Source organism: Scylla paramamosain, chromosome 6, assembly GCF_035594125.1.
Source record: "Scylla paramamosain isolate STU-SP2022 chromosome 6, ASM3559412v1, whole genome shotgun sequence".
Lineage (NCBI taxonomy): Eukaryota > Metazoa > Arthropoda > Malacostraca > Decapoda > Portunidae > Scylla > Scylla paramamosain.
In genome coordinates this window covers 16,115,862-16,137,637 of record NC_087156.1, presented here as the reverse complement: position 1 = coordinate 16,137,637, position 21,776 = coordinate 16,115,862, and the positions used below count along the sequence as shown (strand labels likewise).

The following is a 21,776-nucleotide window of genomic DNA, read 5'->3' as shown; positions in this document are numbered from 1 at the left end:
CACCTGGGAGGTAATATGCTCGATAACTCTCCTCGTATCATTTATGAATGAGGTCGAATTGTGCCTTGGTCGTGGTCGCCGCCAGGTCAGGTCGTCCCTCGCCCGACGGCCGCGAACAAAGCTACTTCCTTCTCCTCCTCCTCCTCCTCCTCCTCCTCCTCCTCCTCCTCCTCCTCCTCCTCCGCCTGCTCCACCTCCTCCTCTTCTTCATCCTGCTTTGGCTTTACCCTCGCCGCTCAACCCGAGGCCTTTCCTTCCTCTGAATGGAGAAGAACTTTTGATACGAGCACAATTCGATACGATCCACTCATCTTGAGGCCACGGACAGCTATACGAGAGAGGCAAAGTTACTGTGGCAAAATCCTAGAGAGGGTGACTCTTATATCACCGCCAGGGTCGCCACAACGGCCAGTACTGTTGCGGAATAGCTGACCACGGATGTGTTCTTGCTCTTTTTTTTTTTTTCGAGTGCTGGTTTTTGCGAGCGTGGAGGCCCTGCCCTGGAACGTGACGCGGTGAGCCTATCACGTGTGTTGCACCGCGGCGAGTGACCGGCTCTTCCAGGGGTTTGCTCTCTCTCTCTCTCTCTCTCTCTCTCTCTCTCTCTCTCTCTCTCTCTGAATCAGATTTATAGCGATAAAATGTTTCCTCGCGCGTGTGGGGATTAAATACATAAAGAAAGATTAATACAATTTCGTGTTACACACACACACACACACACACACACACACACACACACACACACACACACACACACACACACACACACACACACACACACACACACACACACAACAACAACAACAACAGAAAAAATACACTGTCCTCTACATTCTTAGCTGGGAGGGTCAACAGGTAACAAGTCCGGGCGTCGCTTTGTCTCCCAGCAGTCAGCGTCACGCCTCACGGAAGCGGCCCGTTCCTCCTCGCGACGTGCATTGCGACTCAATAAGCGCTGCATTATCCATGAGGGCGATTCAAACGTAAAGTGTGGCCAAGGCATAACGCGTTCACGATCTTACCACACAGCAAACAGGAAAGGAATAACAAAAAATAAATCAACACACACAATAACTCATGTCCCTCCCAAGTCTCCCTGAAGGTAAGACCCTGAAATAACCCTTTTTTCTCTCTTTTTTTTTTTCTCTCTCTCTCCTCACTTATATCCTCCCAACACAAAGCTACCAGTTCAGCTATGCGGGAGGCCACACTGCTGAACAAGGAGCAGCACCGGAGTCGCCACAGAGAGCACTCCGGAACAGCCTTGAGTGCGGCCCGCCGGTGCGAGTTGGATCACAGGCCGAGTCAATGCGGCGGGAATTACTCAGGGTCACCTCCGAATCGGGCCACTTCTCTGTAACCCACAATTACCCTGCTGGCGGTAGCAGTGCTGGCGATGCACACGACTTGGGTTTCTTGCCAGGTGAGCATGGCCTTGGGGGGGAAACCTGGATCACGTTTGCGTGTAATTAGTTGGAGGAGCTGCGCAGGTGAGGTATGAGTGTCCTAGTTTCTCCCTTTCATTCCCGCTCCCTCACGGATGCTTGATACGGTGCTCCGACTTCTTGAGTGACTGCCTGACGACGCGTGCTCATGCACACACACACGCTCCTACACAGTATACATACATGCATACGTAAATAGACAGACAGGCAAAAAACGCACAGACAGACAGGTACACACACACACACACACACACACACACACACACACACACACACACACACACACACACACACACACACACACACACACACACTCACACACACACACACACATATTACGGTTGCCTTTCACTGCATCAGGATTGCATCTAAGAGTGGAATGTGGGCAAAGAGTTTGTCTTCCTTTCACCGTTCACATTTAATAGCTGAAAATTGCACCTTTATTGACTTCGAAATGAGGAGAGGAAAATAAGAGATCCTGGCGAAACACTCCACGCCGAGGCTGAGCCATCCCAGGCCGCCCCGTAGCTCACGCCGCCACTACAAGTGTTCCTTACTCCCAGCCATACAGACACCCCTCCAAGGGCATTTGAGTGTTTTAGATGGCCTAGTGAAACCGCCTTACGGGCCACGTAGGAAGGAAATATGTATTTATAGGTGTGAACCAACTACATTCTCGTTAACGATTTGCTGGTGATAGTTTTACTTTGGAAATTTTTATTTATTTATTTTTTTCATTGCGAAAACATAATATACTTTAGAGATGTCGTTATGCAGTAAAGTGTCTCCCTGGGAGAGAGTGTCGGTGCACGGGATGGAGAGCCACCCCTGCCGGCAGCCTCGGCTGTCCGCTCCGCCCTCCGCTCCTCAAATATTGCCTCGTGTGTAACTCAAGCACCGCAATGCACGCTTTTTGCTGGGCTGAATGTGCTGTTAAATATGTTAGGTGCTGAGTTATTTCCTATTGGCTTAACATCTGATGGTGTTCGGCATACTTCTTTTTCCTGGCTGTAATAAATCACGCCACAATAACATACAAGGCGGCGCAACTCAACTCTCAGCGAGCCGGGCCTTGTAATTTCACAGAAATTGTACTTTCATGTAAAGATTAAATTCCAGTGGTCCACAGCGCTTTATATATATATATATATATATATATATATATATATATATATATATATATATATATATATATATATATATATATATATATATATATATATATATATATATATATATATATATATATATATATATATATATATATATATATATATATATATATATAATATAGAGCTTGCGTAGATAACTGAGTGACCTTCAATTAAAAGCCTTTCTGACTGTGCAAACACAGCGGCCAAAAATCCTGTTAAAGGAGACTGAAAAATGTGGAGGTGTGCGAGACAAAGTGGTCAGGCTGCGGGTCTCCTCTTTTTTGGGGTCGGGGGCAAGTCTGCCTCCTGATGTCGGGACTGTCAGTCGTGGGCGATGTGTCACGTCAGCAGGTGTCAGGGGTGTCTGCAGGAAGGACCTACTCTTGGTCACTCTTCTGTCCTCTCGCTCCTCAATTCACTTCACTTTAGCTCACTTCACTCGTCACCTTTCAGCGGTGTTTTAATTTCCTTGTTCTTTACCAGAGGTATTTTATCCCCACAACTACTTGCCGTGTAAATAAACAGAAAAACACCGAGCGGAGACGAAAAGCTATGAAAGCAGCAGGGAGCGCGAAAGAAGCAGCCGGCTGGTGTCCAGGGAGGAGGAGGAGGAGGAGGAGCCGGTGCGTCGTGAGGGAGTCGCGGGGAGCGTGACGAGTCTGCACATTTATTGCGGTGAATACACTTTATTGGGTTCATTTATCGAGCAGGTTATGAAGACTCCTTCCTTCCTCTTAACAAAACACACGGCCGACCATCCCTGCCCCGCACCCAGCACTGGCCCACGACACATTACACCAGCAGCGCCCTTCGCTTCCTTCCAAACCTTACGAAAGACAATAAAGAAAAAAAGAGCGTAATTACTAGGCGTTATTATTGAGTCTTCACATACCACTCTGAAACAAGAGATCGGGTAATGTGACGCAGGAAAAAAGAAGACTCGTTCTTTTTCAGATCACCACGTGGGGAAGGAAGGGGCAGGTGGAGTCCACGGCTTAAACAAGGACACACACACACACACACACACACACACACACACACACACACACACACACGCGCGCGCGCGCACAACTGGTAAAGGTGAGTCATAAGAATGAGTAGCAGCATCTTACCTTGCATGAGGGAAGATCACGCCTCCCCCTCACTGGCCTCTGTGGCTCTGAGGAAGAGGGAGAGAAAAAATAGAAACACAAGCAAACGCATTCTTGGAACATTCAATAAACTCCGTCAGTATACTAAATTACACTAGTTGGCTTACTTTCGATGTTACACGTGTTCTACATTTACTAATCAACAGGTAATAATCGTGTTACAAATCATGATAATTTTTGATCTTCCTCCACATATTACTTTGGTCATTTAGGTGAGTCTGTAATTAAATGAAAGTTTACATGCAGCGTCTTCAGATACATGGAGTAAAGCAGAGGCACAGTTTAAAGGCGGCATAACAAGAAGGTACCGCTGACATGAGTAAGGAAGCAAAGACAAAGGGAACAAGCGTGAGGGGAAATACCCGAGGCAGCTCTAAAGCCACCATTGTTCCTCTCCATTTCCAGCGCCTTTAGTCACTCCTCCTATTAAGCCGCGTGTTTCAAATTGCCATAATTGCGCGGCGAGTGACTGGCGAGGATCAAGGCAGACTGTGAGAGGCGATGCAGTGGAGTTCGTCCAAAGATTTCGGGTATCATTTTTACACTACGTTTATGGAGTGACTGCGTGTTTTGTTTTCCCTTTATTCTTTCCGTGGCATTGATATTTTTCATGGCCTTTATGGGGATTCATTCAGTCATCCTTCACTTCCTAGAAAACTGAATAAGGCTGAGAAAATAAGGAACGTAGGTGAATGTTATCTATCTTCTTCTTTTATACAAGTCACAATGGCCGGCCAAGGACAGAAAACGCTATAAAAACTGGTCACTTACGATTCCGCTCCCTAAAAATGAGACCGCAGAACCGAGGATGTATACAGTGAAATAAATAAGTAGATAATAAGTATGACCATTCATATTTCTATGTTCCTAAACCACTTTCTGTAATGTACTCAACTATCTCCCATTCTCTTAAAAAAAAAAAAAAAAAAAAAAAAAAAAAAATGATAGGAAAAGTACATAAGCTAATAAATACACAGTGAAATATATAAGCATACAGTTAGCATATGGCCAACACTCCTCCCTCGCGGCAGACAGCACAGGATATCAAAGGAGTCCTGCGCCACCTGTGTCCTGACGCCCGCCAACACACGCCCTCCGTATGGCAAGACTGACAGGAGCTCTATCATATTAGTGGACTCCGCCACGCCTGACCCCTGACCCGCCCACCTCCTCCTCTCTTTACTTCCCTTCGTGCCTCCCTCCCTCCCCCACCCCCTTCCTTCCTTTAACTCACTCCTTCCTCTTTTACCCTCACGGCGACCAACCAACCCCACACTTCTCCCCCATCCCCCCATCGCCTTTTTCCCCAATGCTCCTGACAGTCCCCCCTCCTCCTTTTCCTCCTTCCCTTCCTCCTCCTCTTGCTCCTTCTCCTCTTTCTCCTTCTCCTTTTCCTTCCTTCCACTCTCGCTGGTTTCCTTTAATGCACCTCACTCTGTATTCATTTCTTTCTTAAACTTCAAACAAGTTTATATTGGTGCTTGAATGCATGTACCCACGGTGGTAATATTATGTTGAGTCAGGAATCAGTTCTAATAGAGATATCTTGGTATTACCAGCATTAAATGTAATTACTATTTCTTTCACATCTTGCTTTCAGTCGCTGTTCATTTCTTTTCCTTGTTTCAAGTTTCTCATTTGCGCAAGTTTTCTTCAAGGGAGAAAAGTATCGTGACACAAGAACATAACATAAGAAGATAAGGAAAACTGCAAGAAGCCGGCAGGCCTACACGTGGCAGTCTCTAAAAAAAAAAAAAAAAAGGGCAAAGAACATTCTTTCCTTTTCCTCAAATTTGCTGCAGTGCTTCTCCAAGATTTTACTGTTTTTATCCCTAAGAATGAATGATAAGTATTTAATGATTATTCAACACAGCGTTTCAGAAATCTCACAACTTATGAATCCGTTAATTATCTGTCCAATAATTTTTTTGTCAGGAGTTGCAATAAAATCTACACCGAGCAGCAGCACGGCATCACTTGGAAACAATGAGTTAACTATGTAACTTCTTCAGTTGTGTGGTGCTTGCAAACATCAGACTTCACCTTTCGCGGACGTCTTCCTTCCTCCACCTTTTCCTTTCTTCCTTCCTCGCCCTGGTCTCCCCTGCCTCTCCCTTCCTTCTTTCCCATCCTGTTTCCTTTGGTCTATTACCTCTGCGGCTCCAAAGTTCCTCCTCTTCCCTCCTCCCCCCTTGTAAGTAGCGTGTGAATAAGTCACCCCCTCCCTGCTCCCTCCTCCTGCCTCGCCCCTTACTTCCCCACACCGGAAACCAAGAGGTAAGGTTGACGGCTACCAACACGCCAAAAATCCTACTCGTTTGCCTTCGCTGCCTCTTCCGATAAAACACGACGACTATAAAGCGATAAAGCGTCCCCGTAAGACACGACAACTGACTGAAAACACTCGAGAATAAACACCCAAGAACCACGTCACGGCGGTACAGAGGTAAAATTTTCCAAGCGCCATCTCAGGTCTGGAAGACTTCCGCAGGTAACGTCATTAAGGTGAGTAAAACGTCACGGGGTCACCGTGCAGGTGGTGGTGGCGGCCTGGACATCTGCCTCACCTTCCCCTTCCATCCTCGCTAAGACGGGTGTTGTGGCTCGAGACTCCGAGGTCGTGAGTGCAGGGAGGGAGCAGTGGGCGGTGACCGGACCAGCGCAGGGCAGGGCGTGTGTGGGAGTGACCGGTGCCAGTGAGGTGGGAGGTCAGGACGCGTGCCCTGTGTGGTGTGGTGTGGTGTGACGGACGAGCACCTGCAGTGTGTGAGGTGACGAGTATGTGTGTGTGTGTGTGTGTGTGTGTGTGTGTGTGTGTGTGTGTGTGTGTGTGTGTGTGTGTGTGTGTGTGTGTGTGCGTGTGTGTGTGTGTGTGTGTGTGTGTGTGTTCAAGATCAAAATTTTTATAGTTATTGGAATTCAATACAGGGAAAGAAAATTACTTTATACAGGGTGATAGGCATGGTGTGTGTGTGTGTGTGTGTGTGTGTGTCCTAAGCCACCATGACTTGGTATATGGCTTAATCGCCCCCCATGTAAGGGTAAGCCTCTGTCCTTTACTGAAATCATGGTTATTGGAATATGATGATGGTGATAATGATGATGATGATGATGTGCATGTATGTGCCACGTATGTGAGCTGGAGTGTGGAATTGTGTGGGTGGCGAGGGAGCAGCGGCGCATGACACCTCAGGTAATTACACCGTGGGAGAGGTGGGGGTCCAGCGGTGGTCAGCTCCTCTGCCAGTTCCTCCCTTCTTCCTTCCACTTTACCTTCGTGTTTCCTGTCTTCCCCCCCAACTTCCCTTCCGTCTGTTCCGACTGCAATGACTGGCATTACGCATTTATCTTTACTTAGACCATATTTTATTTTTTGAGTAGTTTTCCTGGTGCAATATTCCTCCAGTCCTTTCACTTTTTTTTTTTTTTTTATCAATGCATATCTTTTCGTTCATCGCGTGTTTGTGAATATATCGAAGCGCATATAAAAGTTTGATTCTGCAAAATGTTTTTCCTTCTTTATTGCTGTTGATTTTATATATGCAACCTAGCATCTCGGTATATCACTAATACTATTTTTTCCCATGCATTCCTTCAATAATGTTAACAGTCTCCTAATGTTCAGATAAGTAGATAAGATAATTTTCACAAGAGGTTCCTACACCGTCCGGGGCTCATAACTATCAATAATAGGCAAACACGAGAATTCACCATCCATTACTTTACGCATTTCTAAGGCGAGGAAACGAGGTGATGGAGGATGGAAGAGGTAGAGGTGGGATGGGAGGGACTGTGAGAGGGTGGGAGAAGGGTAGCGGTGGGTGGATAGCCGTGCCTCATCTTTCTCCCGAACTGATTGTTTTTATATATCAGGGAGGTCGACCAAGGAAAAGATAAAGAAAAAAAGCTTTTGTAATAACGTTCCCTAAAAGAAAATAGGACAACCGAGAGAGAGAAGCCGATTTATTTTCTGAGGTGTTTTGATACTTCTCTTTCGAATCAGTTCAAGTCGTAGGCAAGAAAAAAAATCAGAAACAGGAAGTAATTGTTTGCCAAATGTACACAGGCCCAAACGAGAATATTCCCGTTAGCGGATGACTGTGGGGAGGAAAGCTGTTTTAAAGTTTCTGCTGATTTCCCATGAGACGGCTGGACACGAGGAAGAGCGTGTTAGATTGGGAGGACAAGACGGAAAGCAACATGCCCGATGTCAGTAACCTCTAATAAAGTACAAGCAACACATCGTTGCATTCCTTGCTTTTAACACGAACACTGATATTTTCAACACAAGTGAAAGCCTCCAGCACCAGCAGCAGAGAGGGCAAGTCTTGTTTACTGTGGATCCAGTTATCGTGTCCCTAACGCCCTGTTCCCGCCGAGTCTGGCCCGGCAGGTGATGGTATCGCGGCCCTGAGTGGCGGGGAAAGGAGGATCTTCAGTACGCTAAGTGGGCGAAGGGCACGACCTGACCCATCTTCGCTAAACAGTCGTGCACAAACACCACTGATGGCAGGATGTGTCTCGTGTGGCGGAGACATGACAGGTCTCTTGTCATCACGCCTTGCTTTGCATCTAACCCCGGCCTTAGACCTACAGTCTACTCAGAAAGACTGAGAGACAGACGAGTAGACAAAAGCTTTATAACAGAAAAACACGTTTATAGAGACAGACAATGGCTGTCATTACAACTACACATGGCTGTGCGTTGCCGCACAAACCATACAATCACCACACATTAACTTTCACCTTCCTCGGACTGAACTCTTGCCCAACCAACTTTCGTTGGCGTCTATTAAGCCCTCTGTCATTTCTGTACCTTCACCAGTAATTCAGATAATTTTATATTCTCTCTCACCATACTGTATCTCTGAATTATGTTCCATATAATGGAGTACAATGCTGCATATATAACAGACACTGTATTTATAAAATATGGGTGTATTACACGCTTAACATACAGGATGTACAGTATTGAACAGTATAGTATATCGTCAGAAAACTGAGCATACACTTCACAGAACAGAGATGAAGTCTTTTTTTCTTGTCACACTCAAGTCGGAAAGCAGCAGCATTACTCCATGACAGTGGTGGCCTGTCTGGGGAAGACAGCGTCCACACAAGGTGACCATCCCTAGCCAACTGTAACCATAAACCGAGTGCAGAGCTAAAGTCACGAAGAAAAATTGTGGACTTCGGTGTATTCTTGTATTCCCCCTTTCGCCTTACCTGGTAATCGAAGAAATTGCCACCAAACCTGAGCAAAGAGCGTGGGAGATCGTGACCAAAAATTCCCACAGAACCTGGTTGTCTGGTAGACGAGGGAAGCCGGTGTGCCCCCGCGGCCCGCGCCACGTTTCCTTCCCGTCGTCCACTTCCACAATCTAACGTCAAAAAAGTGACGGTCTGACTCTCAGTATTTCCACCCCAGAATTTTCATAGGCTAACAGTTATAAAAGATCATGTTTGCAACAACGCAGGTATGGATGAGAACCGTCCTGTCCCGGTAACAAGAAGACTAGGCAAAGGAGTTCAGAGAGGCGGGGCTAGTAGCTCAGTGCTCGTACCGGAAGTTCTGTCCAAACCTCGGTAACCCATCCGGACGAGGGTGGAAGAAGAAAGAAAAAAGAGGAGAAGCAACAAACTTTCGACTTTGTGGGCGGGGTCAAGGGAAAACTGTCTGAAGCAGTGAATCACAAGTCAAGAGTTGAACTCCAAATTACGGCTTTATGCTGCCGCTGCTGCTGCTTAGCGCCGTCACCGACTCCGCTTTGTATCCGCCGATCCGTCACTGTCCGGAAGGAAGGAGAAACTTAAATTTTTACTGCACGTTATCGACAGATATCACCGCAGGCAACGCCACTGTAAAGTTTCGCCATAAAAGGGCAGAGCTGCCTTTATGGCCACTACTCTACTTGGCGGACTTCCGGTAGCCGCAAGAGCCAGCCGGTCAAGGCTTTGCGGAAAGTTGGAAACCTGCTGACCTGCGACGAGAGCGTGGGAACACCCGGCCAAATTATTCCCTCAAATCTGGGAACCTGCAGATAGAGGGTCACCTGCAAGACCGCAAGATGACCGCGGTCCCAGGCTGGTGCGGCGCCGCAAGAACGACCTGGAAAGTGCATTACCGCAAAGCTGCGAACTCTGGGCCGGTGCAGTGCGGGGGCGTCGCCTTACCCGGACCCGTCGGCCGCCTCTACATTAAGTGGAAGCTCCTTGACCCGTGGCGTGGGAGGCGGTCCGTGCTGGGTCATCTGGGTCTGCCCCGCACAACCCGCCGGTAAGCACACGTAGGGAGCAACGTGAGAGTCAACGAGGACGCGGCGGCAGACAGTTGTTGGGTGACGGGCAAACCCTCCCCTACACCCGCCGTGATTGTGCAGGTGCTGCATGTAGCACTGCACGATGAGAGAGAGAGAGAGAGAGAGAGAGAGAGAGAGAGAGAGAGAGAGAGAGAGAGAGAGAGAGAGAGAGAGAGAGAGAGAGAGAGAGAGAGAGAGAGAGAGAGAGAGAGAGAGATAACGGTGCCATAAATAAATTTAAAAAATCTTGAAAATAAGAGTATCATTGACAGTTATCGGACATTACTTTAATATGCCTCAGGTCTGAGAAAGTGCCGCCGCGGGGGACGAGGCGACACACTCACGGTCCTCTCTAAGCACTCTGTAGTTTCTCCCATAATCAACACTTGCCTGCCGCGGTGATCCACTAATGATTGTATGAGTGCGAAACGACAGGAGACAGATGACACGAGACCACCTGAACTGATGATAATGACAATGATGATGATGATGATGATGATGATGATGACGGTAAAAAAAATAAATCAATCAAAAGCGTCAAAGAACAAGTTACAAATAACTCACACTCATCATTACATTCTCTCACACATATCCCAGTAAATCCAAATAACATTCATTCATCCAATCACTCATTCATTCATCCCCGAGGTGGCCAGGCTACGCAAACCAACACCACCACAACTGTTCTTTCATTTACCACATGATACTGATCGAAAACTTCTACAGAATTAATGAACTCCTTACAATGCCCACTAACAACACTGTTTTATACATCTGCCCATCGCTCAGGTAGTAAACTTTATATTCTTTGGTATTTCAGGCAAAAACGGTAAGGCTGAGCGAATAAATAGTGTTAGTATCTGCTTGAGGCACATTTCCGAGCAGCCTGGTCCGTTACCAAGGCAGGAGAGTCTACAACCACTCTCTCATAAAGAACGATATCGAAAATAGACACTACAAAAAAAGAACAACATAGGTCAACATTACCACACTTTTGTTCGTCGACGCTTCTTACCTAATGATTCCTGTCGCCTCGAGAGAAGGTACGAGGAATGTGTAACGAACCATTTTCATGAGTATAATTTCTTCCCGCTCTCGTCTGGTCAGTTGCCACAACACAAACAGTTGAGTGACGGCAGCATCTCACGCCACCTCGCCGCCAGCTGGCAGGGAAGGGAGCGAGGCGAGAGCAGCCACGCACTGCAGGAAGTGACGGGGTGATTAAGTACTGTGACTATGAGGCTCTTGCAGGCCAATTTAGGTGCAGAGGCGTCATGCAATTTCCTGATGTTTATTCTCAATCGGTCCCTTACCTCTGATGATGTAAAAGCCCCTCTCTGGTCCATTAACTAGTAATTTTACAATCTATACGCAGAAAAACCTGCTTATACAAGTATTCATTAATTTTCATTGATCTTCTAATAAGAGTAGGATTTATGTTATCACAGCAGTTATTAATGTTTAAATTTTTTTTACTATTTTATTTGAAATTTGTTATACTTATCATCTTTTATACAGAATAAGCTCTAAACAAAACCAGAATGATGAAACATGTGAACTAAAATGCCTTGGCTATCTCTGCTTTTGTACTTCATCTTTCTTTGGACGAGTCTCGTGATTAATTTCGGTACACTTATTTTGTTAACTGAGGATTGTTTGGGTATTTGCAACGTTTTCTGAATATTAAGAAACACTACAAAAATATAACTACCAAACAATTTTATTTGCATGGCAACATACTGTAGTTTCAGACTCAGACACAATCAAAAAAAATAATTCCAGGGGACGAGGAATGTGTATCAATTCGGTCTATCGTGTCGGGGAGATTGTGAGAAGTGCCAGCCTACCCCGGCGGCCTGTCGTGCCATCTCCACCATTGTTTCTTCCGCGGTGACACGTAGGGCGTCACACGAGACCGTCATCACACGCGGGGCTTTTTCTCAGAAGGTCCAGTGAATCCAGGAAGAGATATGCACATTACTAGGACGTCTGTATCTCTCGTAAGGCCCAGAGGTGGTCCTGATCCCGCCTACCTGACACAGCTAACGACGGGTTCTGTTTTCCATCACAATATGATCACGCAACTATTGATTTTTCCTCCGTTTCACGATAACTGAAACTTATAAAACATTACATCAGTTCTTTCTATCTCATTTCCGTATAGAACTAGATAACATAACAACGATTCTTCTTTGTTATATTTGTCTGAAACTATACGCAAAATCATTGAAATTGCCCCGCATATAGTTCGGGTTTTAAGAATTACGCTTCTTACTTCCAGTGTTTGTGGGAATGTGGAAAAGAAACTTGCAATGAGCGTGACGATGACTCCCGCACGTGGTAACAGTCTGGTGCTCGCGTCCCTTGCCTGCATCGAGGAGAAGGAGAAGGAAAGGAAAGAAAGAAGGACGGAAGGAAGGAAGGAAGGAAGGAAGGAAGGAAGGAAGGAAAGAAGGAAAGAAACAGAAGAATAAGAAAGAAGATGAGGGAAAGAAAGAGCAAATTGAGGGAGGGGGTGCAGGGAGAGGACGAGAGCGCAGTTTCCTTGGCCTCAAGACTGCAGTAGACGAGCAACATTAATCTCCCAAATTCCACCATCGGCCCTAATTCCCGGCGGCCGACAGTTGTGGGACGTGGGTGGTTGCTGCCGCCTGATGGTCATCTTCCGACGTTTGCTCAGGAGGCTTCCGGTCACGGGCAGCGCGAGTCACATTTGGCGGGTGAGCGGCGCAATGTTGGCCTCGCACGTAATGACTTCTAGTACCGAACTTTTTCATCGCATTTTTAGCCCCGTCAGTGTGGAGCCAATATCCAGGTGGCCGACAACTGGGGCGCTGGGGTGTCTCTTTTCCGTAATCATTGTAATGGAAACGAGGAGGATGTACTGCACCCTCTGCTATTCCTCCCTCTCCTTCTCCTTCCCTTCACTGTTATTACTTTTGCTTCTCGATTATTGATGAAAAAAAAGCCCCGCGAGACGTCACGCGATATACGAAGGAGAACAAAAAAACACTGGAAAATGGATATTGCCATATGTGCCTTCAAGGTTGGCCTCGGGGTGAGAGGTGGTGTCGGGACTCAGGGTTGGACGGTCGGGCATCAGTAAACCCCAGCAGATAATTGTACACCGAGCAGAACACCTATTCACACCCGTGACGGAGGGCGGCGCTGAGGGCAAGTGCGCCAAAATAGAAATGAAATACCATGCACGCTCGCCAAGATTTAAGATTCAAGCTAATTGAGACGCAAACATTTTTGGCGATGACACGGACAGCCAACTTTGCACACCTTTGTCTCACACTTCTGACGCTTATACGCCTCGTGCGGTAATCACAGCCAGCTAGATTATACGGTGAGATCTGAACGGGTATACCCTGCTAGCTACTCATCCTGTGAGACGAAGAGAGATCGGAAATAAAATCTATAAGGAAAAATTCAGGTGATTCGGTGATCAAATTCCGTTATACCTGAAGAGCCCTTATCACCAAACACTGAAGAGTGGTGTAGTAAAATAATCTATATATGTTTAGCAATATATCCTGTGACAGCCACGTCCTTGAGAGAGGGATGTCGAATCGCTAAGTACTTGTTTATGTGGGCAAGTGAAATTTGTGAAGAGGTGAGAAGCATCTCTCTCACTCCCTCGCTCTCCCTCCCGCCGGTGTGGGTGGAACCATCTTTTCCTCCAGCATTTTATTTTCTTTACAGGTTTTGTATACTTTGGTGTTAATGGATTTATACTCTTCACATTTTCGGCGTCGTGTTACCAAGTGATATTTTCCTGCGTTTTTCAAACCCCCTAACCCACCAACCGCCCACCCCTCTCCCTCCACCGGCAACACTCACCCAGGTGTTCCATTAATCCTTGTTCTTAATATCTCAAAGTCACTGGTCTGTACTTTCCCCCTCAATTTTCTTCTATTTTTTTTCCCTCCCCCACTCGTTTAATTTTATTGTTTGCGCCCGTCTTTCACTCCGCCGGTCACTTCTCGATCTGCTGCCGCCGTGAGACTCCTTGCAGCCGTTAGCAGGACACCCTCGGCAGCGTCATCACCTTTCGAATTTCCACAAGGTTATCGTCTATCCAGAATCATATGATAAAAACTACATCAGTAAAAATTTGCCAGTGTCCTATCTCGCTCCCTCTGTAGCGATGCTGAACGAAGCTATTCGGAAAAGTAGCCGGCAAGGCCACAAACCGCATGCCTGAACTGTGCGGTTTGACTTTCTCAGACAACTTCCTCACTTCCGGTCACTCGGCCGGAAGGAAGCTATTATATCATCGCGGCGGCATCCTCGTCCACGCCGCGCCGTCTACCGGAACATCTTGCCGACCATTTCTATGTGGGTGCGAATCATTCTCGTTTACAAGAATCCCACAACGAAGGAAAAACGTGCAGGCAGCGGAGTGCAAGTCACAGCGTGTAATTAAGCAATGCGTCCGACGTGCGGTGAGGCCGACAGGTGGGCGAAGCGGCGGCTGCTACGGGCAGACTGTGTCGCGGGTGACTCACAGTATCATATGGCACGCAGCGGGGCAGTCAGGCGGAGCGGGAGACGAAGAGGGAGAGAGGGGAACACATTATCTAGAGACGTGCTGCTCGGCCGGTCCTGTCCACTTCATTTTTTTTTCCTCTCGTACCACGTACCATTAGTACTACAAATTGTACCTGCGAGTGCAGCGAGACATTACAGGGAGAACAAGCATCTGTCGGCCGTTGTAAGTTAAAGACCAGATAAGCCGCTCTCGTCGCGCTGAGGTGAATGACGCCAAACAACGGGTCTGAGGGTCCAGCAGGCGTGCGGGTCGACCGGAGGACGGCTGACCCTTGGATGGGCGCCGTCGTCACCACCTCCAGTACCCACACACCTGCTGCCCACGTGCCCTTCACTGCGGCGCCCACCTGACTCCTCGCTAGACTCATTCTACCTCCATACCTCACTTCATACAATGTTTCTCTTGTATTACATTAATAACAAGCAAATACACGCCTATATCGCTTTCTACCTTTGCACATCGTCAATTACTTAAACATGCCAGTTCTCCTACTCAGTCTTACAAAACTGACTCCCCAAAAAATCTTTCAAAATCACATTGTCTGAATTTATTTTACTTATAGCAACCCGTTCTCTGTTCCATCTTCTATTCTTCTACATCGCCAAAATTAACGCTTTTCTACTCTCCTCTACTGTTCCATATTGCTGATGACACATATCTGCTCCCCTCTAGTCCTCTATAATAATCTTGACACTCATCTCCTTGCCTTGCTCCATCTTCCATAACACCCACGACACTTTTTAACTTTTCCATTCCCATCCAACACCCGTGACACCTTTGTACCTCCTTTTTACTTTCTCACAACGCTCATAACACTTACCTGCTTCCCATCTCTCACCCCCCTAACCCTTTCACTTAGGTCGCATCTCTTATTAATATGGATTTTGGTTGCACTGTTTATTCTTCGTCTTATCTTCATTATTACAAAGAAGTTCAATTGAAATTATTATACTTCATTGTTTATTCTACTGAAAAAAAATAAAGGAGCAATAATGGCGTGAAGGGAGGAAAGGACAGGGGGAAGGGAGAGAGGGACAGGAAAGGAAGGAGAGAGAGAGAGAGAGAGAGAGAGAGAGAGAGAGAGAGAGAGAGAGAGAGAGAGAGAGAGAGAGTAGAGGGATGGAGAGAGGAGAAGGAAGCGGGGGTGATAAGGGAAGGGAGTAGGTGAAGGGGAGACTGGGAGGAGGGGAGGAATGGAGGGAGTGGAAGAGAGGGTGATCGAGGGAGGGATGGAGGGAAGGAGCGGGTAGGTAGGTGGGTGGGTGGGTGGGGAACGTCTGGGGCAAGTAAAGAGCAAACAACACTGAGAGCAGCAGGAGTGCAACAGCGATGAGGTAATTGCCTGAAATACAGAACGAAACCTTTTAAAATAGAAGCAAATAACAGAGAGAGAGAGAGAGAGAGAGAGAGAGAGAGAGAGAGAGAGAGAGAGAGAGAGAGAGAGAGAGAGAAATGACAAACACAAAACCACCTTTAATCAGACTAAGTGACCGCAGCTCTCCTGTACCAACCACAGATGGAGGAAGGCAGTGACGACACACACACACACACACACACACACACACACACACACACACCGCTACAAAAATAAGCTCTCTACATTTACTTCCTGGCAAAGCATCTGTGGTAATAAAAAGATAAAGCTACGGAATTGTAGACTGAAAGTTCATGTTCCTGCTTATATGCAGCTTTTTTTTTTTTCCCGAGCATCATGAAAGTCCATCCACTCAGCGGGGAGGAGACCTGGCGTGCTTGAGCCTCCGTTATAACAAGTCCTAATGCTGCGATTCAAATCAGAAACAAAAATATATGTATAAAAAAACAGACCTAAGTAAACAGGCATTCTAAAGCAGAGGATTATACACGAATACACGCAGACTAAAGCACCAACAGAGGCCTTGATTTGATAAAGCAAAGCAAACATGGCAAGAGCCTTGTCACCATCCCTGCCTAGTCACTGGACATGCGGCGAGGTGAGGCGAGGCGAGGCTGTTCTAAATGTCATTCCTTTCCTGCTACCCTTCCTCACTCCACATCATCACCACCACTCACCCCACCATCACCACCATCTCAAACACCCCTCGACGCACACCGTGGTCAGTACACTCACCAGGGAAGCAGATGTATGAGTAGATCAAGGACACAATTAAGCACACAGTCTAGTTAGTAACCGACTCGCCGGGCACGCGGTACTGATTGCCAGCTTGACTCTTTCTCGTCCGCTTCTGCATCATCGCGGGATTAAGGGGCGAAGGAGAATAACCTGCTAAAGTTTTCAACAGTTTATGTGAATGTTTTAGATCAATGAATTTATACTGTGAGTCACTTTCTGAATGGTGAGATTTAGTGCTACAAAATATTTCGGCGTTGATCGGTGGCGTCTTCTCTCTGACACATGGTGGGGATGATTCATTGGTCAGCGGTGCGGGCAAATCAGCGTGCGAGGCGGGAACTATGCTCGCACCGCCACACGCTCGTGAGGCAATCATGACACCTCTTTTTATTGTTTGGTTTTACGATCTTACGTACGTACACCTGTTCCTTTTTTTTTTTTTTTCATTGTTTAGTTTATGATCCTACGTCTCCATGTGTTGCTGTAGCGCCAGATGCTGTGTCTTGGCTGCGGCCTGTGTCAATACTCCTTCAAACCTGACCAGCACACGAGGCTTCACATGAAGCACCAACATATTTGGCAATAGTTTATATGTATGTAAAAGTGAATAGCGTGTGAGGTACGTTTTGCTTATCCAAGCCGAACCCTATTTGCTCAGTAAATTAACGTATTTGCTCACAAAATAAATAAAAATAAGAATTCAACCACCATCAGAGGTAAGCCTTTTATCTCGACATAATACTTTTACTGCGAGGACTCTGAAATAATGCTTTCTAACGATATTCAATAAACTTTTATTTCTTTTAGCTTGCCGAAACCTACCGTTTCCTCCATCCTTGACACAAGCCCTCCAGCCTGCCCGCAAAAGGTTCAGCTCTGAAATTCTGAATATTAATATAAACATTTTTGAGCGTTGTGCTATCAAAGATCACAGTCACCTGGGAAGCGGGGAACCGCAATGCGGACCCGCCTGGAGTGGTGACAAGCCTAGGGCGCCGTGGAGGGAAGGAGAGAGGGAGAAGTGGAGCGCTAGCCGTCCATCTAGTTAGAGGAGAATGATTTGCGGGTTATCATCTCCATCATCGGCAAGGCGTAATGATCCCTGATTGCTCCCTCCCCCGCTGGTGCCATATTGGGTCAGGACTAAACGCTCCAACATCTCGATTGAGTTTTTGTCAGCCAAACCCACTTGCAGCCGCCGTGAAATTTCGGCAGGATTCCACTTCGCCACGGTTACTTGCGGCACAAAATCTTGACTGGGATAAGAGTTCGAATGAAGAGAAAATACAACCAGCGAGGGAACAAGCCAGCCAGGCCGACCTCGAGGCGAAGCTTGGGACAGCGCGGGTAGTCTGCACTGGCCGGGCTTGTCAAGGGTGACTGTGGGATCTGATAAGAGTGACCTACCTGACCTGATCTGTTCACGTGGCCAACATTACCTCCCGACACCCGCTGATGGAGCCTCGATACCAGACGGCGCGGGGGTATTACGCTAGCAGATATTAATGAATTTATGGGTAAGAGTTTGTGACGGAACACCACAAGACCTTTTGATGCGAGGAGATGCCGGCCTGGAGAACCGAACCCGACGCGCCGCAACCTGATAGCCCTTGGTGTTACTGTTGCTATTGTTGTTGTTGTATGGTGATGCTGATAGGTGATATAAAGAATAAAATGAAATGTACTATAACTCAAACTACCCTTTATTTTCTCTTTTGATTAACGGCAATACAGCGAATTTAGATTTTTCTCTCTTTTTTTTTTTTTTTCTTATGAGTTTGTAGCTCTTGATCAGTCTCTCACTCATACGCGAAGGTAAACAGTTCCAAGAAATTATATCTAATGTATGAACGATATGATTCGAAGCACTCGAAGCATTAGTGGTTCGCGCAGACTGTTCCGTCCAGCGTTCGCAGGAAGATTTGTGGGTTCGGTAAGAATTATTGCCAAGGCGAACTGTTGGTGAATAAAGCAAGTCAGAAAGCCAATGAACAATCCAAATGTTTATTCTTTCACTTCTGGTCTATATTTGTACACTTAATCTATATTATAATGATGAAAAAAATAATAATGATGACGGTAATAATGTCAATAAAAATAATAAATATGAACAGACGTAGTTTTAATGAATATAATGTGATGGAACTCAAAATAATCATAAGTTAATGGTGTAACCAATGCATCATGACAGACACATTCTCTCCTGCCTAAGTTTCGCCCATCATTCATCAAGGCAATTTATTCACTTCCACATTAATTATCTTTACATCCGTGCAGTGCGAATCACGCCTCTCTGTTTGCGGTTTATTCCTATTATTAGTATTTCGCTTGTGAGTTTCCCCTCCTCTGACTCGCCTCGCTCAGCTAAATCCCATCCTCTCTTCGTCTTTCTTCTCTCTCTCTCTCTCTCTCTCTCTCTCTCTCTCTCTCTCTCTCTCTCTCTCTCTCTCTCTCTCTCTCTCTCTCTCTCTCTCTCTCTCTTTCTGGTATTCAAGTCGTTTCATCACTCATTAGAACTCTCTCCTTTCCACACACACATACACACACACACGCACACACACACACACACAAAGCGACGCAATCATGCACGGAAAAAAAACCGAACATTTAAGACAGGCGCATTGAGTTATTCCGGCATTGTACAACGTCAACTATCTGATTCCCCTGACCCTTCACTCCTGACCCCCTGACCCCGCCATCACGTGCGTCACATTACCAGGGGACGGACTGACCTTCCCCCGCCCCATAGTGCACGCGATGCCGACCACAAGAAACCTATTTAGGACATTATGACGGAAGAAAAATCGAAGGTTATCAGGGCGAGGAATCAAACGCCGCGACTCTCCCCGCCGCCATGGTGATAAACTGGTCCTTCGTGCCCTCCGCCAGATAACCCGGAGGAGGATGAGACGATCTGCCCCGGACACACAATGGCAGGATTTATCTAGGTTTTTTGTTTTGTTTGTCTGCCTGTCTCTCTCTCTCTCTCTCTCTCTCTCTCTCTCTCTCTCTCTCTCTCTCTCTCTCTCTCTCTCTCTCTCTCTCTCTCTCTCTCTCCTGATCGATGAGTCTGTCTTTCCTATCAGTGTATAATGATTCTATACTATCAGTATAGTATAGAATATACTATACTGATATATACACTATACTATACTATCAGTGTATAATGATTCTATATAATGATCTATACTTTCTATGGACCTGATGGGGTTTCTCCTATTGTTCTCCGAAACTGTGCCTCCGTGCTTGCACCTTGCCCAGTCAAACTCTTTCAGCTCTGTCTGTCAACATCTACCTTTCCTTCTTGCTGGAAGTTTGCCTACATTCAGCCTGTTCCTAAAAAGGGTGACCGTTGTAATTCCTCAAACTACCGTCCTATTACTTTAATTTCCTGCCTATCTAAATTTTTCTAATCTATCCTCAACAGGAAGATTCTTAAACATCTATCATTTCACAACCTTCTATCTGATCGCCAGTATGGGTTCCGTCAAGGCCGCTCTACTGGTGATCTTCTGGCTTTCCTTACTGAGTCTTGGTCATCCTCTTTTAGAGATTTTAGTGAAACTTTTGCTGTTGCCTTGGACATATCAAAAGCTTTTTATAGAGTCTGGCACAAAGCTTTGATTTCCAAACTACCCTCCTACGGCTTCTATCCTTCTCTCTGTAACTTCATCTCAAGTTTCCGATCTGACCGTTCTATTGCTGCTGTGTTAGACGGTCAATGTTCTTCTCCTAAATCTATTAACAGTGGTGTCCCTCAGGGTTCTGTCCTGTCACCCACTCTCTTCTTATTATTCATTAATGATCTTCTAAACCAAACTTCTTGTCCTATCAACTCCTACGCTGATGATACCACCCTGCACTTTTCTACGTCTTTTCATAGACGTCCAACCCTTCAGGAAGTAAACATTTCACGCAGGGAAGCCACAGAACGCTTGATTTCTGATCTTTCTAAAATTTCTGATTGGGGCAGAGCAAACTTGGTATTGTTCAATGTCTCAAAAACTCAATTCCTCCATCTATCAACTCGACACAACCTTCCAGACAACTATCCCCTCTTCTTCAATGACACTCAACTGTCCCCCTCTTTTACATCTGTCCTTTACTAATCTGAACTGGAAACTTCACATCTCATCTCTAGCTAAAACAGCTTCTATGAAGTTAGGTGTTCTGAGACGTCTCCGCCAGTTTTTCTCACCCAGCCCCCAGCTGCTAACTCTGTACAAGGGCCTTATCCGTTCATGTATGGAATATGCTTCACATGTCTGGGGGGGGTTCCACTCATACTGCTCTTCTAGACAGGGTGGAATCAAAAGCTTTTCGTCTCATCAACTCCTCTCCTCTAACTGACTGTCTTCAGCCTCTCTCATCGCCGCAATGTTGCATCTCTAGCTGTCTTCTACCGCTATTTTCATGCTAACTGCTCTTCTGATCTTGCTAACTGCATGCCTCCCCTCCTCCCACGGCCTCGCTGCATAAGACTTTCTTCTCTCACCCCTATTCTGTCCACTTCTCTAACGCAAGAGTTAACCAGTATTCTCAATCATTCATCTCTTTCTCTGGTAAACTCTGGAACTCCCTGGCTGCTTCTGTATTTCCACCTTCCTATGACTTGAATTCCTTCAAGAGGGAGGTTTCAAGACGCTTATCCTTCAATTTTTGACTACCGCTTTGGACTCTTTTTATGGGACTGGCATTTCAGTGGGCATTTTTTTATCGGATTTTTGTTGCCCTTGGTCAGTGTCCTTTCTACATAAAAAAAAAAAAAACTCTCTCTCTCTCTCTCTCTCTCTCTCTCTCTCTCTCTCTCTTATTTCACGGGATGACACAGCACATTTTTTTCTTGGCACTGGCGAAGCGTGAGGCGCGGGGGAGCCAGGTAATGAGGCGGCTGACAGGTGGGGCGGCGCGAACCCTCATTACGCGTGACTGATAGGTGTCCGGTCACTCTGGACTCCGATTGGTGCCTCTGATAAACGCCCGCGGAACTTTACGAGGCACCTGATGAACACCACGGCAATCCTGTGTGGCTTGCCGCTTCGCCCGAGGCCTCGCG

At 46.4% G+C, this 21,776-nt stretch overlaps 1 long non-coding RNA gene across 1 annotated transcript in view; it reads right to left on the bottom strand.

Moving 5' to 3' along the window:
* The window catches only part of LOC135101106 (uncharacterized), a 35,146-nt gene extending 18,341 nt beyond the window's left edge, over nucleotides 1-16,805 (bottom strand). The window contains exons 1-2 of the long non-coding RNA XR_010269027.1: nucleotides 16,718-16,805; nucleotides 3,712-3,758 (exon numbers count right to left, since the gene is read on the bottom strand). This is a non-coding gene — a long non-coding RNA (uncharacterized LOC135101106). The remainder of the gene's footprint in view (nucleotides 1-3,711; nucleotides 3,759-16,717) is intronic.
* Nucleotides 16,806-21,776: the final 4,971 nt, after the last annotated feature.